Raw genomic sequence first — 11,344 nt, forward strand, 5'->3', positions numbered from 1 at the left:
GACAACTGAAGAGCCTGAAGAGCTGAAACACCGCACAGTCTCCAGACGACCCTGAAGATCCTGAAGAGCTGACACTGCATCGTCTCCAGATGAACTGGGAGACCCTGAAGAGCTGTAACACTACATCGTCTCCGGACGACCCTGAAGAGCTGTGATACCGCGTCATCTCCGTGCTGCTCACAGTAGACGACGCGACCCTTAAGAGCTGTGACACTGCGTCATCTCTGTGCTGTACCGTGCTGCCCACAATAAACAGACAACACTGTCGTCTCCATGCTGTAACACTACGCTGCTTGCCCCGGCTCTCACTCCTTCACTCAAGAAACCCGTTCGGCTGTCCCCCCGGGTCGGGACAGAGTTCAGCACCTTAACTACCACGCTACCTACCAGCCCCTTACAAGGGATATTTTAAAGGATATTGATGAACAGCCAGATGAAGAGCAAGGTTCAAAAGGGTTCCAAGCTTAGAAGCTTCTGTCCCAGTGAAATTGAGGTATACCATCCTGGTGTGTGGATGTGTTCAGCAACCCAGAAGTTCTTTGAACCTGATCCTTAGAGATTTTATGGAGAGGTCATTATATAAGCATGATTGATTAAGTCATTGACAACTGGTGATTAACCCAACCTTTCCTTATGTAATCTCTCAGATCCAATGTTTACTATAATATTAGAATTCATATTCAAAGGTTATGATCATGGCAAGCCAAAATTGGCTCCCCAAAATTTTCTTTAAATATCTTAAATGTACAAAATAAAGTCCAAAGTAGATGTTATCCAATTATTTAAGTTTTACCAAGAATGCAAAACATGAGTTAATCTTAAACAGCTATCTTCAACCTATACAGTTAAACAAAAGACACAAAACAATTGCTTATATTTAATAATGTCTATTTTAACAGGTCTTTGTAACAGGAGAACAATAAAATGCATTATTATATATAGTGACAAAAGTCTTCCCAGGGCTGCGGTTACCTCTCTGGAAGTCCTCTTCCGAAGTCCCTTCCATAAAGCAACATGACGCCTCTGGGCTCCCACCTCCAACCGCTTCCACCTCCAGTCAGGGCACTCCACACGGTTAAGGGGCGGGGCGCCCTCCGCCTCGGCCCCGCCCTGTGCTCAGGCCCCGCCCATGCACCTCGCAGTGTTCAATCCAGCGGCCAAGTTAGTGCCTACTCCTCCTTATGCACGCCTCCTCCAGGTTTGAACTTCAAGCTCTGCCCTGAATTTATTAATCTCTGCTTCTGGGAGACTCTGCCCCTTTTACCTCTCATCACTGCCTGTGGGGACTCAGCTTTCTAGTCTTCCATCCACCTCACATATTCCTAGTATGGGGCGGCATATATTGAGCTGAGCCACAGACTCCATTTTGCAAGTGAGGAAACAGAAGCTCTAGAATCCCATTCTTCCTTTCTCCACCCAAAGTGTATCACCTATTTGGTAAAGAAGCTGGGAAAATGGCCTGAAAGTCACAGCACAGAAAAACTGTTAGATTGTGTGAGCTGGGGCAATTCCTGTCACTTCTAGGCTGGAATTTCCTAGCTGTTCACATGAGGAAGTTGTCCTATTGATAGATAGAGTCCTTTTCAGCTACAAAATAACCAAGATTTAAAGAAGCCAGATATAAATTCAATTGACAAAGTAGGCTCTTTATTTCCCAAGGTTGAATCTGCACTCCAAGCTGGGAACTTTACATTTAAGCATCAGCCTGGAAAATGTATGTTATGTAACTCAAGACCCACACAAACCAAAAGAGCTACCACTTTCATAGAAAATTAATTATCCTCTCTAAGTCTTACTTTACATAATATGAGAATAGTAACAGACCTTTCCTCACAGGCTTGAAGGGAAAATTCCATGAACTCACTTTGTAATACACTCTACAGTGCCAATGGCACCAGGTCTTAGTTGGTACAAACATACAACCTCCTTGACACATATTTCCAAAAGCACCCTGGATAGAACGGTGAGTCCCATCACCTCGATCTCTGGGAATTTGAGCCACAGCTCTCCCCGTACCCCAAGACTCAGCACTGGTCTGAGGACTTGCTAATTCACTGATAGCATAGGGCTGTCTGTTATTTTTGCACAAGTTGGTGGTGTGAACAAAGTTCACAATATCTAGCTGGATGAGAGCCTTGAACACCTCCAGCAAAGTGACATTTTTACCAGATGACTTCACCTTTTCAGGGTACACTAATATCAGTGGATGAGCACACGCCATGACGGGGAGAGGAGAGAACCATGCTCCTCTCGACCCAGCCTGCTCTCACAAAAAAAGCTCTTTTGTATTTTTTTTTTTTTTTTTAAGAATTGCCCATTTAGGACCAACAGATGGTATAGTGGTTACATTGCTGGACTCCTACATGACCAACCACACTTCAAATCCTGGACCCAATGGCTTGAAATTCAAGCTGGGCACATGTACATGCCTGCAAAATCCTGGGAGAAGAATAGAAGGGATTGTGGATATGGCCATTCCCCCGGGGGGTGGTTTCTCCCTTTCCCTCTCACTGTCTCTGTTTCTCTCCAGTGAGCACACATACCCTAAGGCAAAAACCTCTCCAAAAAGAATTACCTCTTCAATTTTATTTTATTATTTTTTGAGAGGTTTTTGCTATAGGGCACGTGCTCTCGCCAGAAAGACAGAGAGAAACAGAGAGAAAGAAAGCAAGAAATCACCCCCCAGGTGGGATGACCACACTGCAATCCCTTTTCCTCCATTCTCCTCTCGGGATCTTGGGCATGCATGCACACTGCCCAGTGTGAGTTTTAAGCCACCGGGTCCGGGACTCAAACCGAGGTCGACTACATAGGAGTCCAGCGACATAGCCATTAACTAACTGCTGGTCCCAATTTTATTTATTTTTTAATTTGACCAGAGAGAGACAGAAAGAGGGAGAAAGAAAACAAGCCACCAGTTCCAGTACTCAAACTGCAGTTGTCCATGTGGGAGTCCAGCACCCCAATCACCATGCCACCTATTAGCCCCAGCCCAGAGTGTTTTTCTTTTGTAAAAAAATTATTTATTTAATTTTATTTATTATTATTCTTTATTTTGACTGAAGAGAGAAAGAGAGGGAGAGTTAGAGTGAGAAAACAAGCCACCAGGTCTGGGACTCAAACTGTGTTTGGCCATGTGGGAACCCAGTGCCTCAACCACTACACCACCTCTCGGCCCCCCAGAGTGTTTTTCAAGGTGCCAGGTTCAGGACTTGATCTGAACATCTGGCCATGTGGAATCCAGCACCTTAACTACCACATCACCTTTTGGCTCCAGAGGCAGATTCTTTCATGCCTAATTCAGGTGACAAACCAATTAGAGAAAAGGGCTGAGTGCTTTATGTATATAATCTCCTGAAATCTCCTTAATAATCCTATAGCCATAGAACTATACTTAACCCTTTTTGAGGGTTTTTTGGCTTTGAATCTTTAATGTGGATATATATATATATATCCAGTGAGAGGGAAAGTGAGAAACCAATATATGTATATATTTATATATGTATGTAAATATATATACATAAATGTGTATGTGTGTGTATATATATATATGTGTATATATATATATATATACATACACACACTATTAAGCTCAAGAACACTATGTTCCATGAATCACTGGGTCAGGATAGGGAATATGCACGGCAGAACAAATATATACACTAACAAAGGTATGCACAGTTACACAGTGAAAAAACTGGTGCCTGGGATACTTAAGTTTTGGTTTTCTCATCATTCAGCAGCATGTTGGGGATCCTGCGACTGATGAGGAATAGATGTCCAGACTCTGGATACTATAGGATGCCCTCTAACACATTCACCTCCAGCAGCATGTGGTGCATCTTCCTCAGAAAGTTCTTGTCACGCTCATAACCCTTAATCAGCACCTTGGGCAGCTCAGGCACCTCAACTGCTGCCTCCAGATGCACCACTCACTCTACTTTGGGTATAATAAAGTGTCACAAAACCTGGGTTGAACTCTATAGGGTTGATGCAAACCTTGGTGGTCTGGAAGCATAGGAGGGCCCCACCTCCCACACATGTGAGCGAAACAGATGTGTTGTACCCACACACTCTCCCTTAATCCCAGTTTTATTCTTAATCTGCACTGGAAAAAAAATGAGGCTCAGAAAAGTCTAATGACTTGTCTAAGGTTAGATAGCTTGAAACAGCCTAGAAACAATATCTGGTAGAATAGAAAAGCCATGGATTTTGGATTTTGACAGATGAGTTTAAATTCAGGCTCTAATACTTAGTGGTCATGTAGCTTTAGGCAAGTTATCAATTGCCTAAAAGTGAACCCTACTCACCTAGTCTATGAAGTAGGGGCTCATCCAAGTGCTTATTTTATGAGGTGACTTTAAAGACACAATGCATTGGGACCAGTAGATGGGATAGTGGTTACATTGCTGAACTCCCATGTAGTTGACGGTTCCAGTTCCAAACACAGCAGCTTAAAACTCAGACCACCACATGTGCTCCCGTGCCCAAAATCCCAAAAGGAGAATGGAGGAGACAGGAATGTGGTGTGACCATCCTTCCTGGGGGTGATTTCTCATTTTCTATCTCTATGTCTCCATTGAGCACATGCACTGTCGTATAGTAAAAATCTCTAAAAAAAAAAATTAGGGGGAACCAGCAGTTAGCATAATGGCTATGTCGCTGGACTCCCACGTAGTCGACCGCGGTTCGTGTCCTGGACCCGGTGGCTTAAAACTCACGCCGGGCGCGTGTGCGTGTGTGCCCAAGATCCTGAGAGGAGAATGGAGGAGAAGGGATTACGGCGTGACCATCCCCCCTGGGGGGTGATTTCTCACTTTCTGTCTCTATGTCTCTCTCTGTCTGTCTGGCGAGCGCACGCGCCCTACAGTGAAAATCTCTCTAAAAAAAAAAAATTAAATGCTCTAAGATCAAAACATCTAGCACAGTGCACATCACATAGTATATGCTTAAAATCAAAAATGGTAAGTATATGAATAAATATATACGCCTTTTTTCTTATTTTTGATTTTTAAAAAATTGGTTATTTAGACAAAAATTAAAATATAGTATGAAACATATGCTGAAACAAAAAGTGAAGTGGTAACAGCACAAGGGACAGGAGAAGGGAAATGGAATTATATTGTTAGACATACTACCATTGAAGATAGACTGTACTAAAGGTAACTATCATATAATAAAATGGGGTATTAGACCGGTCGGAGTCCTGGACCCGGTGGCTTAAACTCACGTGCCCAAGATCCCTCTGTGTTTCTGGCAAGCAAGCACACATGCCCTATAGCTAAAACCTCTCCAAAAAAAAAAAGAGCTAATAGGTCAGACAGAGATAAAATGGAATCAATTTAATATATACACACACATACACATTTAAGTATATATATTTACATACATATATATATAAATATATACATATTTGTGTGTGTATATATATATATATATATATATATATCCGCATTAAAGATCCAAAACCAAAAAAATCCTCAACAAGGGTTAAGTATAATTCTATGGCTATAGGATTATAATACCAAAGATGGGACTAGCAGATGGTGTGGTGGTTATGTTGCTGGACTCCCAAATAGTGGACTGTGGTTCTAGTCCCGGACCTGACAGCTTGCCTCCTCACTTTCTAATGAAAAAGACTTCTGGTTTGGGACTACAGTTACCACAGGAGGGCAGGCCCAGATTACTCCCAGTAGCATCGGCCATTCACGAGTTCAACCCACAGGTCTGAGGCTCGGGACACCGTCCTTCCAGCATCCAGCCTCCCTACGCGCCTGCGCACTTGCGGCCAAAAGGGGCACTGGAATCTTGGCGCCGCAGACGCCGGGGCTGGGCGGTCAGCAGAGGGGGTAGAGGCCTGAGAGCGGTGAGCCGCCAGACACGAGTGTGACCGCTGCTTTTCAGGGCAGACCAAGGTGGGACAGGCCCACTTTTGAGACCCAGAGTGGGGGTGCGGGAAGGGTGCCCGGACCTCAGGCAGCTGTGCGTTTCCCAGAGGTTCTGTGGTGCTGAGGCCTCGAGGCTCGAGCGGCAGTAACGGTGCGGGCCCAGTTGGAGGGTGCGGCCTAGTTTGCAAGGCGAGACCGCGAGCCCCGCCACCTCCGTCTCGCTTCAGCCCCCTGGTCTTGGCTGTAGAGAAAAGAAAGGCCCAAGAGGCAAGTGGGAGGTGAAGCCTCCTGAATGACGGTCCCCGGCAAAACGCCGGGACCTAGATTTGGGGCGTGTCTCTGGGGCTTGAGAGGACTCGCTGGACAGTTCCTAGGAAGACGCTGTGAGCTGCCCAGGTTCGGGGGTGGAGTTGGCGTGGGCAGTCCAAGTGTCTGAAATGGTACCGAGAGCAGCAAACCCATCCACCACCGGCGACTGCGGACCTTCTCTAGTCTCCAGCATTTGCATGCAGGTGGGAGATAACTAGGGCTGGGGAAGCTCGGAGGGTGGGTTCTGACTGAGTCAAAAAAGGCAAGCCTGTGCTGTCATGAACCTTGTTTACCTGGCCCTTCCAGTCTCCAGGGTAGACGCTTGAGAAGGTGAAACACGTTGGTGCTGCTGTAAAAGCCAGCTTCCGTGTGAGTTTGTGCTGCTGCTTTGTTTCTGTGAAATATGCATTTGGTTTTTAGGATACAGGATCATTCAGTTTCCTACCCTTGACAGATCCTGCTTAAGAATGGTCTATTCTTTGATTTGGGCCTTAGGATTCCCCTTCCTAATGGCAGGGGAAGTAATAAATAAATTCTCCTTTCTAGTGCCCACTTCATGCAGTTCTAAATTAATTAATTGTGTGTTATACGGTACATTCAGATACTCTGTGAGCACTGTAAGGATTCTGATGTTATGGAAATAGCTCTACTGGAGTAAGTTAATGTTCATACTTTGTTTTTAACTAATTTGTTAAGGAGTAATTTTTGGTTTTGAGATGTCTAATGATTCTGGGGTAGGAGTGGATTTTTTTCTAAGGAATCCATTACTGGAAATTTTTGCTACTATATGTGATTTAAGGTTTGGCCATATGACTTTATTTGGGTCTATCTTTGGATAGACTAGGAGAAGCATAATGTAGTGAAGTGATTGAGAATTTTGAACTGGATTAAAAGGATTTGAATCCTTGCTGCAGCTTAAATTCTGTGTCAGGTTGGGCAGTCTCTCTGTGCCAGTTTCCTCATATGTAATGGGATATAATTCGCGGATTTGTTTTGAAGATGACATGAATTAATATCTGTAAATCTCTTATTTAAGAGTGCCTGGCACATAGTACTCAATTAACACTAGCTATTGCTATTAAATGATGATGCTTAGTCATCCCCTGTCAACTTTCAGTATTCCCAGGGGCAATGAAAAATGTGAGGTTGATTAGATGGATGCCTGTAAACAAGAAAATGAGCCAGATGGTCAAGTGGACCAGAGCAGGGATTAATAATATGAAGTCTTTAGGCTTTTGTTTTTTCAAAGTTGTTTATTTGTTTTGTTTTTGCTATAGGGTACTTGCTGAGTTATCCTTCTGGGAGGAATGGCCACACCACTGTCCCTTTTCCTCCATTCTCTTCCTGGGACTTTGGTCATACCTACTCATGCACCTGGTGTGATTTTTAAGCCACCAAGCCCAGAACTAGAACTGTGGTCCACTGCATAAGAGTCCAGTGCCTTGACAATCATGTCACTTGCTGGCTCTAGTCTTTGGACTCTTTATGGGCTTTCAGGTTAACAGAACTCTCTTAAGATTATATGCAGAATTGTATATATTTGTAAATGGCTGTTTTATTAGGGGGAGAGAAAGTCTATCTTTTCATGATATTATCAAAGTTGTTTAAGGCCCAACAAAATTGATCGCTGGTCTTGCATCAGAGTCTAAAATAACTGCATATGACTTTGGGGATATTCTTTTACAAAATTAGTATCCAGCAATATGAGAATGGTTAAATCACACTTCATCTATACAGTAGAATGTTCTACAATAGAAAAATTATGTTTATTGTTAGTCATAAGAAAAAACTATATAATATTGAGACATATTTATTGTTATGAAAAAGAATCTTCAAGCAGTAAGTTATATATGGATTTTGAATACTATGATAAAGGTTTATACGATTTTTTTTAGTGGGGCCCAGGAGTGGCACAGCAGCACCCTAACTGGACCCACATGGGAAAGGCCCTGGGTTGACATTCCCATACCCCGGTGAGTACCCAGGGCACATGGCCATGATCCAGGCTGGCTGAGACTGGAGGTGGATCACAGTGTGTGGGTACTGCTGCGGTGCCTGTTCATTTCTTTCTGTTATGGAAGAAATAAATAAACTTAAAAAAAGATCTTTTATAGTGATTTTTAGGGAATTATTTATTTAATTTTACTTATTCATTTATTTTAATTTGGGGACCAGCAGTTAGTGTAATGACTGTGTCGCTGGACTCCCATGTAGTTGACTGCAGTTCAAGTCCCAGACCTGGTGGTTTAAACCCACGCTGGGCACGTGTGCATGAGTGCCCAACATCCAGAAAGGAAAATGGAGGAGAAGGGATTGCGGTGTGGCCATGCCCCCTGGGGATGGGGGTGATTTCTTGCTTTCTGTCTGGCAAGTGCACACGCCCTATAGCAAAAACCTCTCCCCCCAAAAAAGGAGCCATTTATTTTAATTTGACCAAAGAGAGACAGAGAGAAAGAAGGAAAGTGAGAAAGCAAGCCACCAGGTCCAGGACTTGAACTGTGGTCAGCCATGTAGGAGTGTTTAGCGCCTTAATCACCACACCATCTGCTGGCCACATTTTGTAGTAATTTAAATACCAAATTGCAAGTGCTTGATAATTGGTTATTGGTTGGAGCTAAGGAGGAATAAACTTGAATTACTGTGAAATAAAAACGTGTTTTTGTTGGCTGTGCGTAGTATCTCTTACTTCTCTTACTGACTTTGGAAATACCATGAACCAGGAGTGTGATCTTTCACAGAAGGATCTTGGGTTGTTGATGAGATACAATATTCAGGAACTCATAGGAATTATTATTATTTTTTTTAAGAGAGATTTTTGCTATAGGGCACATGCACTTGCTGGGAAGACAGAGACAGAGAGACAGAAAGCAAGAAATCACCTCTCCAGGGGGTGTGGCCATGCTGTAATCCCTTCTCCTCCATTCTCCTTTTGGGATTTTGGGCACATATGCACACACACCCAGCATGTTTTAAGCCAGTAGGTCCAGCACTCAAACTGCAGTCAACTACATGGGAGTCCAGTGATGTAACCATCGTGCCATCTGCTGGTCCCAAGAAGATTTTTTTTAATTAATTAATTTGTTTATTTATTTTAAAAGCTTACTACAGGGCGGGACCAGCAGTCAGTGTAATGGCTATGTTGCTGGACTCCCACTTAGTCGACCGCAGTTCGAGTCCTGGACCCGGTGGCTTAAACTCACGCCGGGCGCATGTGCATGCGTGCCCAGGATCCCGAGAGAAGAATGGAAGAGAAGGGATTGCGGTGTGGCCATCCCTCCTGGGGGGTGATTTCTCACTTTCTGTCTCTCTGTCTCTCTCTGTCTGGTGAGCGCACACTCTCTATAGCAAAAACCTCTTCAAAAAAAATAATAAATAAACAACTTACTACAGGGCATATGCAACCCCCAAAAGAGACAGAGAAAGAGAGAGAGGGAAAGTGAGAAAGCATATGGCCAGGTCCAGGACTCAACGGTAGTCAGCCATGTTTAGTGGCACTAGTCTGGCATCTTCACCACCACACCACCTGCTGGCCTGGCCCTACATTTCTTAAGATTATAGAGAGTTCAGTTAAATTAGGAGATTTCAATTTAATTTTTAAATTCATTTTAAAATTTCATAATTAAAAATTTTTTTGAGAGTTTTTTTCACTATAGGGCGCGTACGTTCGTCAGACAGACAGAGAGAGACATAGAGACAGAAAGTGAGAAATCACCCCAGAGGGGATGGTCACACTGCAATCCCTTCTCCTCCATTCTCCTCTCGGGATCTTGGGCACGCACGCACATGAGCCCAGCGTGAGTTTTAAGCCACCGGGTCCGAGATGCGAACTGCGGTCGACTACGTGGGAGTCCAGCGACATAGCCATTACGCTAACTGCTGGTTCCCAAAATTTCATAATTAAAATTTTAAGTTTTTTCCTCATCTATTGATGCTTGTTTTACTTTAATTATTTTCAAATCTGATCATATGTTGTTTTGTAAACTTTTTGTTTCTTTCAGTATATCTGAAGTATTTTCCATTCCTTAACGGTTTTCTAAAACAGGATTTAGTGATTATCTTGTTATTCCATTTTTATGGATTTCTTTGTAGATTATCTTCAATATATGTCTCATAACTTATTTGTGGGTTTTAACAAGTTGATGGGTTATTTCTCCATTCTCCATTCTAGAAAATAATTTATGCTCAGGTTTCGCAAATTCATTTTCTTAGTCCAGATACCAAAAAGTCTGGATAATAATTGAGATTATACAAGCAATACTGATGATCCTAAACAGGAATATAGTGAGCAGTGAGGTTTTTTTTTTCTTCTTTTTTTGGAGTGGTTTTTGTTATAGGGCACATGCGCTCACCAGAAAGACAGAGAGAGGGGTCAGCAGGTGGCGTGGTCGTTAGAGCGTTGGAATTCACACATGGCCAACCATGCTTCGAGTCCCAGACCTGGTGGCTTGCTTTCTCAACCCCCCCCTTTCTCTGGCAAAACTCATGTGAAAAAAACAATAATAAATAAATAATTCTTTTAAAAAATCACTGGAATTAAAAAAAAAGACTTAAAAAAATAAAGAGAGAGACAGAGAGACAGAAAGTAAGAATTCACATCCCTGGAGGGATGGCCACACCACAGTCCTTTCTCCTTCATTCTCTTCTTGGGATCTTGGGCACGCACACGCACTTGGCGTGAGTTTAAGCCACCGGGTCCCGGACTCAAACTGCGGTCAACTACATGGGAGTCCAGTGACATAGCCATTACAACAACTGCTGGTCCCAAGCAGTGAGTTCTAAAGATTCTGAGCATGTTAGTTAAGCCCAGGGGAAAGGTTCTCAGTGTATAACTGCAGGTTTGCTGTAATAAAAGCTGCTAGGCATTCTGGTGGTTCTTAGAATGTGGCATCTGGACCAGTAGAATCAGTATAACCTGGGAACTTTTTAAAATGCAAATTATTATTTTTTTAAAGAGTTATTTTGTTGGGACTGGCAGGTGGCGTGGTGGTTAAGGGTGCTGGACTCCCACATGGCCAACCGTGGTTTGAGTCCCAGACCTCCTGGTGGCTTGTTTTTTCTCTCTCTCTCTCTCTCTCTCTCCCCTCTCTCTGTCCCTATCTGGTCAAATTAAAATAAATAAATAAAGTTAAATAAAATAATTATTTTTA

The 11,344-nt window shown here is 43.1% G+C and overlaps 2 protein-coding genes across 4 annotated transcripts in view; one reads left to right on the top strand and one right to left on the bottom strand.

Moving 5' to 3' along the window:
* Positions 1-11,344, bottom strand: part of LOC102470672 (zinc finger protein 208) — a 223,993-nt gene that overhangs the window by 100,516 nt on the left and 112,133 nt on the right.
* ZFP30 (ZFP30 zinc finger protein) overlaps positions 5,790-11,344 on the top strand; it is a 25,377-nt gene continuing 19,822 nt past the window's right edge. For 2 of the 3 annotated variants that reach the window (XM_006161711.3, XM_006161713.3), the window contains exon 1: positions 5,790-5,915. The gene's annotated coding sequence lies outside the window, so the exon portion shown is untranslated. Of the gene's footprint in view, positions 5,916-8,092; positions 8,171-11,344 lie in introns of all 3 variants that reach the window. The other variant, XM_006161712.3, reaches the window with a different exon arrangement.

The sequence above is a fragment of the Tupaia chinensis genome, unplaced genomic scaffold, assembly GCF_000334495.1.
Source record: "Tupaia chinensis unplaced genomic scaffold, TupChi_1.0 Scaffold138910_1, whole genome shotgun sequence".
Lineage (NCBI taxonomy): Eukaryota > Metazoa > Chordata > Mammalia > Scandentia > Tupaiidae > Tupaia > Tupaia belangeri.